The sequence below is a fragment of the Molothrus ater genome, chromosome 11 (genome assembly GCF_012460135.2).
Source record: "Molothrus ater isolate BHLD 08-10-18 breed brown headed cowbird chromosome 11, BPBGC_Mater_1.1, whole genome shotgun sequence".
NCBI lineage: Eukaryota > Metazoa > Chordata > Aves > Passeriformes > Icteridae > Molothrus > Molothrus ater.
In genome coordinates, this window is record NC_050488.2 from 10,946,495 (window position 1) to 10,954,511 (window position 8,017).

Below are 8,017 nucleotides of genomic sequence, written 5' to 3' on the forward strand. Positions count from 1 at the left end.
ACTGTTGCAAAATAGTATTCGGGAGGGGTTTTGTGCAAGGAAGTTTTTTCAGTTCTTTTAATTGAAAGAAATTAGAGAGCAAAAGGTGTAATGGTGAAACTTTATGGAAATGTGCTTCTCCATTTCAGATTCAGGGATCTTAGATGCTTCTCACTTCTCACAATGGTGTCTTTCAGTTCCTTTCCTTGCCTCTTTCTCTCCTCCCTCTTGGTCTTTGAAACACATAATACCTCTAAACCAGAACATTTTACATGTAAAATAGTCCCACTCACTTGTAGACTTTGAGTAATAAGAGAAGAAATTTCAAAGACGCATTTAAAGAATAAGAAAAAGAATTCGAATGGTGTTACTTTCCTCTGTTCACCTTCCACTGGCAATGTTCAGCACTGGTTTGAAAGGCTCAAGGTGTGGGTTGTGTACGCCAGTGCCAGTCCCAGTGTGACCTCCCCTGTCCTCAGTCACCAGCTCCCACTTCCCTTCATGTTCTGTGTCAATGTCACCTGTGTGGGTGTTGCTTTTGGAGCCTAAATCTGGCTCATGGTCCGGGGCAAAACCCTCCCTCGTTTGTCCTGCTACAAAAACTCAGAACTTAAGTTTAGTTCTCAGGTTTCTGTTATACCAGAAATAAAGCATATTTCAGAGTTAGCTGGGAGAATATTAAGGTTGGTTAGTTCAGCCCATGTAATATCGTCTACTACAAACACAGACTTTACCTCCCTCAAAATAAAATTAATCTCAACATCTGTATTGCCAAACATTAAAACATCCTGCAAAGAACTTGAATGTCAGGTCTGTGTCCCTAAAGTATTGAAGAAATTTGGGTCAAATCCAACATGATAAATCTAAATGCCATTGGGAAGATCTAGTTAGAATTTATACTTTTGTAAAGCATCTTTTAATTCTGAAAAAGCACATGGCTATTATTACTTCTCTTGACAGTTGTGTTTACAGCAAAAAAATGTTCAATTTGTGTGTGATATGGAAACAATGAAGAAATCAAAATATTTAAGATCTATTTAGACTGCAAAGCAGGCCAAATGGAAAGATATCACTGCTGTGACTGACCTACAGAGGACTTGTTGATAAAGAAAAATTGGTGTGCTGATGCTTATTCTGTCAAATGATAAAGAACAAACAGAAAACAAGGCTGAAACCCCTTTTGGTAAATACACAGCTAAATGCCTCCCAGACCCGCCTCAAGCATCCACTTTTGCTGCCTTGTGATTTGGTAGGGCTGTCTATAGATCCAGCTTGCTCAAAGATTTTCCATTTAAGTGTCAGTTGCTGTGGTAACAGCATGAAGAGCAGATCAGATGGATGCCAGGACCAGATGGGTTTCTCTAAGAGCTCCACACACACGGACAGTTGGTGGTGACCCAATTCCAAAAGGTTACCCTCACAGATTTCTACTGCAGCTGACTTCTCCAGGGGTCTTGACCTTGTCTCTGAACCCCAGGGCTTCTCTTTTTTGCAGCCCTGGGCTTTCATCAGAAGCTCATGGGCTTCCCACAGAGGAAATTCTGGCAGATTAGCAGAAGTGATGGAGTTTCATACCCTGATGTTTATGCTGCCTCCTCATTGTCAAGGGCTGGGCTGAGCCCGGTCTTGAGCTCTGTCAAAACGTTGAGTAATTATTACATTATAATCACACACTGCAGTTTCTCCCAGGCTTAATCTGATTTGCTTACATCCCACCTAAAATCCACCCACATGTAGTTTAACCAATATCTCTGATTAGATTCAATTTTCCATGGTCAGAGCTGTGTTACATACAAGGTGTATCAGCAAATATTTGACCTTTGCTGAGGTCTTCTTGGTTGGTTTTCTTGCATTTAAAAGTGAACGAATATTCTGATGAACAATTCAGTTGAAGTCATAGAATAGTAATGGTCTGGTGTTTAGTGTTTGGTAAAACCCCAAGCTTCCCTTTCTGTTTTGGAAGGTTGGGTTTTCTGTTTGTTTTTTGTTTTCCTGAGAAATGTGTGAAGGGAGTGTGCATGTCGTGGTTTAGATTCAATTACGTGGGCTGGGCCACTCAGCGTTCCAGCTTTATCTGGAAAGGGGATGGAAGGCAACTCCTTAAACAATGCTCATTTCCCTTCCTCTCCTACCTCCAAAATATGTTCTAACACGTTGGTTTGTTCAATCTTGATCCAATCTCAAGCATATTGTGGGTTTGTAGGGGAGTGATGCTAAGTCAGAGATTTGGGGGAATTAGGGAATACTCCCAAAACAAGGCTCTGCCTGTTCTGTATGGATGATGTGTGTCCCTTGCCCCCTGGCCTGGCTGTGCTGGCAGATTCACAGCAGTGCAGCTGGGTAGATAAGGTGTGGTGGATCTTGATTTTAGGAGTGTTAAAATCTACTTTTTTAAAAAAAAAACATTTGATATTTGATAAAACTTCATGAGAAGGCATTCACAGAATTGAGAAAAGTTTTGTTTTCTGCTTTTCATTGGTGCAGATTCAGTACTCTGGGGTACTGTTACTGGGGTTAGACTGTGCCATGTAGATGCCAGTTTATCCTCTGATCTTCAAGCCTCTTGCTTCATTACCTCACCAGAAGATATTCAGCCCATGCAAATGACAGGTGATTTTGGACTCATGGCATTTTTTTGTCCCTAATCAAGCAAGCACAGTTCTAAAAATGTCTGTCAGGAGGCTGGGAGCAAGGCTCCACATCAGCTGGATTCTGTCAGCTCTGCCAAGCAGTCAAAGCAGTGAGATCTGTGAACGTGCTGGTTAATTTTATGTGGTTGAATTTATGTGGAGATTATATTCTTTCTTCCTTCCCCTTGGTCACATGCTGGGGACTGTGCTGCAGCTGGAGATACAGCACTGGCACCAGGGAACACTCTGTGCCTCTGGCAGGTGCTGCAGGCACTTTGTGGAGGGCAGGCTCCCAGTTTCCCTGGTCACAGCTCAGCAGATTAGCCTGCCCATGGTGCTGAAATGAACCACAGGCTGCTTGTCCTCACAGGCTGTGCTCATCCACACAGAGAAGCCTCAAAGTGATTAATTTCTGCATTTGCAGCTCTGGGCTTTGAACACAGAGATGAAGAGAAAATACTTGGCAATAGAAACCCAGAGAGGAGCAGATCAAAAGAAACAGAAGAATTCAGAAATATCTGCACTAGCAAATGAGGAGACTGGAGCCTTTCTAGGACAAGGCCACTGAGTAAGGAGGTAAAAAGTCCATTTGTACACTTCTGGCTTTGGACCAGAAAGCAGCAGTCTGGGAAGTGTTGATTCACAGGACTCTAAGTGTTAAAATAGACACCCCTTCTGCTGGAAATGGTAAGAAATCAGCTCAAGTTTAGCATTTCCAGAGAGTCAGAGCCCAGCCTGGGACGTTTCAGACAGGCTTGTGCTGGCTCAGGATGCCCCACACTGGTGTTTGTCAGTAGGCTCAGCTGGCTGTGCATGTGTCGCCTCATCTCAACTGAGATGGGCTTTGCTGTTCTAAGGTTAATTTGGTTTTGCCTGCTGAAGTTGCTCAGTGTCTGACAAATGGAACAAAATTACCAGCTGATGGATTCATCTTGTGGCAATGTGGCAAAAAATTATTCCCCAGAGAGGAATCCCCAGGCAGGGTCTGCATCACTCAAAGCTCTGCTCGTGACCTGTTTTGGGGAGCTGATGGGTCCCAGGTCTCCTGAGCCTCATCTAGCCTGGGCTGAGCTGCATTCACAGGCAATTACTAAATCAGTTTTAAGATTGTTTCATAGATTGTCTTGATTCCTTTATCTTCCAGTGCAAGCTGTTCAATAAAGCTCTAGGATATTTAGCAGAATTTGCTGTTTGAGAGCCTTCTTGATAACACTCCAGTGCTGTTCCCACACTGCTTTTGAAGGTATCTTAGAAGCATTTAAAAAAGATCTTTATATCTTGCTGTGCAGTTAATGCTCTAAGTTTCTCACTGGTATGTACAGATGTTTCTTGGATATTGGTAACTGCTAGAAAGTGGGAATGTGTAAAAAAAAATGCTTAACCTCATGGATCTTCCCTTTTCTTCAGCTATTTTTTTTTGTGTCTGTTTCCATCACCTGCAAAATAAGCTGCACTGTTCCATCAGAAAGCAGGACTGGAACAAAATGTATTGCTTGAAGGAAATTTGGATAACCTGAATTTCAATAAGATCCAAGCCTGGATTTTTGAATCCCTTAATTTTGGCCATTTCGCAGTGTCCTGTTAATTGGAATAAGTGCCTCAAAGAAATATAAATATGCAAGGTTAATTCTGTGTAAAAAGGCAAAAAAGCAGGGCTCATAATTTAGATCCAAACTGCAGCTGGAAAAAAAAACCCCTTCTAATTCTTATATATATTTAAATGCTTTATTGGGTTACTTCTATTTAGACAAAAAAAATTGTTTTTATTTCTCTGAAGTGCTTGCTGTCCATACACAATAGCACTGGGCTATTTAGTGTGGAGAACCCAGAATAAATCACACTCCTTTGACTTCTGCATTGAATGAGCTGCTGAAAAAAGAAAATAACAGCATCATTTGGAGAAAAAAATCAAGCAGGAATTGGATAGGGTTCCTAGTGGGGAACCTTGATTTGGAACTGTGTAAGCATATTCATATGTAGATAAATGAGCTTTTAAACTTAATGATGTCCAGTTTTATTATGTTCATAAAATATTGTTCTTTTTATATCCTTACCACATTCATCCATCCTTGAAAATCCATCTTTAAACACCAAAAGGGAGATAAAGCTGCTGTTCCTGGGGTCACTGCCATCGATTCCCTCCTGGAAGCTTTCTTGATGAGAATGTAAAGTATGAGCAGCCATAATGAGCCAGACCAGAGGTCTACAGAGCCCAGTACAGAGCCCAGTATAAAGGAAATTAAAAGAACAGGAAAACATCCCATGACAGCCCTCCAATACATCCTCACAGCATCCAGTGCACTGTAGTATTGCTGCTACTTGAGCTTTAACTGGGACATCTCATGGATTTTTCTGTCTTGGGTTTGTCTGATTGATTTTTGAACCTGTAAAAAATTTAGTTGAACTTGCACTGCTGTGAAAAACGAGGAATTGAATTCTGAATGAGCTGCTGCATTCAGAAATGTAAGAATCAGTTCAGAGTGAAGAAGAACTGATCCCAGCAGCCAAGCCTGCCACCATGTGCTAAATATACTTCAGAACAATCCTTTGTGGCAGATCTCTGGAGGTGCATTGTTGGGAGTGAAAGGAAGGAAGAAAGGAACCTTTTGTGAAATCCAGAGCCAGGGCACAAGTCCTGCAAGAACTGCTATTTTTCTGGACAAAACCTGGAAAATTTCCCATCCTGCTTTGGTCAGGAATTGCTTCCAAAGCAGAGATTGCTGCCCATTGTAAAAAAGCAAACCTTTCATAATAAAAATGCACACAAAATGCTTCTATCAAATTAGACTGTGCAAACAAACTGGCTTTTGAATAGGGGTTTTCTTTATGTGATGCAGGCTGGGTTTCTGAAAAGAATTCTGTTACAAAGACTAGACACAGTAGCCTGTACCTATTTCTCCCCCATTCTCCTTCCAGCTATTTCCCTGGTACTCTGCTCCTTCTACATTCACTCACTAAACACACAAAACCAAATTTGTTGGTGTTTTTGTGAGAGTTCACTGCTGTTTCTGTATTTGTCATAAGTCTTCCATTTTTAAAAAGGAATCCATATTTGAAGTTGTTCATTGAAGCTTAAATTCTGATGAAGATATTAAAGAGACATTTTTGTGGAAGCAAATACTTTTTGATCAATTATATCTTTGAGGTTTCACTTACTTGTCACCACCTCTGTTTTTTTCCCCCAAGAATTACAGGAGGAAAACCTTGCATAGTACCAGATACAAATAACCAAGATCTAGCAAAATAAAAGATTCAGAATACTTTTTCAGAAGGATGCTTTGGGTGAAAGCAGTACTCAAGATGAAATATGCATCTTTCCTTGTAGGTAGGGAGCTTGAAAGCCTGGAGATTTACCTTTGCATTTTCAGTCTGAATTTTTTTTTCTTGTTCTGATGTAAAGAGGTATAACACAACATATTCATTAGACTATTTGGTAGAGCTGATGGTCTTTCTTGTGTAGCATTTATGTCTCACCTAAACTTCATATTTGAATTTTACTCACTGGTGGAGAAAATATTTTTCCAGTGAGATTTCTTCTGCCATGAACTGGTTTTTGGTAGAGCAGCACAGAGGTGAAGGTGTGTGGGCTAGATTCTCATGTTTCTGGGTGCAGGTGGGGGTGGGTTTCAGAGGCATTTAGAGTTGGTTTATAGCCACCATTCTTGTAGGAATTTTTAATCATCCTGAAATTCCATATTGCTGCTGCACAGCCTGATCAGTGCCTTGTCAGAAACCACCACCATGGTGATCCTGGGCTCAGCTCACAGCAGCAAAGAGTGAAATCAGCTCGGGGATTACCTTTCCTTATCCAAAGGAGTGATTGTGACAGACAAATTTGAATAATCACCGGGGCCAAGGGCTGCAGGTGCCAGAGATCCGGGAACTCCTACCTTTGGAATCTCCCTGTGCTCTTCCTTCAGCAGGCTTTGCTTGGAGCCGCAGCCTGAGGAACAGGTTTGCATGAAACCATCGTGATGGCTGTACAGAGTGCACCGTGTGTCACTGTCTCCATGTGTCACCCTGTGTCACTGAAGGTCACCATGTGTCACCCTGTGTCACCGTGTCCCCCCAGCCCTGTGCCCCCGGGGCAGAAGGCAGAGATGCTGAAGAACCGTCCGTGCTTTGGCCACCTCCTCTTGGGGTTCCTTCTCAAAGCCCAGGTGGGAGCCGGGTGCCTTTGACACACAGGTGGGAATAACCGGGATTCTCCAGGGCTGCCACAGACATTTCCCTGCTCCGGGTGACATCTACTGGTGGAAGGATCTCTGTGTTTTCAGGAGGGAGCTTGGAAATATACACCAAATTTAACACAGGCACCTAAATCCAAAGCAGAATTTATAGTGTAAACGTTTGTGTATTTGTTTGGGTTATTCTGTGGGCAAAGGGAGGCAGATTTGTGGCAGGAAGGCAGGGTTCTTGGCAATATTGAAATGAGAGCAAAATAAATCACTGCAGAGGGTTTTACAGGCAGCACTTCAGCTGAGCTATGAATAAGTGGGATTATGCTGTCGCTGCCTCCAAGGCTTTTCTGTGGTTTTGTTCAGTTTGTTTGTTCTGCTCTCCCTATACAAAGGAGCTGTTGGTAGGAAGTGTCACACTGTCAGAGGATTCTGAAAGCCAGGTCCACTGTGGCAATCTGAGATGGCACCTTTTTGTTTATAATCAATGCTTTCTGGCCCTGGCATGTCACAGGCTGTTGCTTTAGGAAACAAGTGTAAAGCAGGCTTTTCTTTCTGCTAGTGGCTTGTCTTATATGGGTTTTTTTAAAGTTACTGACACTGAAAATTAATCCTCTGTTAGAGACACCTTCAGAATACATCAAGCAAAGAACAAGAAATTAGAAGTTAAGAAAGAGCCAAAACAGATTTTTTTAGGTTTTTTAAAAGTCCTTTTGGCAGACAGAAAATTTTATTTGTAAAAGGCACAGAGTTCATAAAAGATAATTGGGATTTAAAGATGATTTCCCTGTCCACATAATTAGTGTAAATATATTTAGTTTGGTCTATGAATTCAGAAGCAAAATTAACTGTAACTACAATGGTTTCTCTTTGGGGGGTTGAATTCCCTTCACTTTCCTGTAGCTGATTTGGCTTTACCAGGGCTAAGTGCTCTGCTTGTCCATTTCTCATCTTTCCCATCTAAACTTCCTCGGGTTACTGTATGGCTCAGTCAGTGGTTTAGAGATCCTTGAGGAAGGGAAAGCATTTTACTGCTGACATCAAAATTGACTTGATTGAAGACTGCAATGAGCAGAAAAAAAAAATCAGCACAGATTTGGATTTTTGAGACCCCACAGGATGAAAAGACCTCTTAGATTCTACTTGGTCTCTTTTGTAACAGTGAGTAAGTTAGATATGATTCTGTAAATGTGTACTCTAGAGCTGTATTCCTGGCTGTTAAGCCAGATG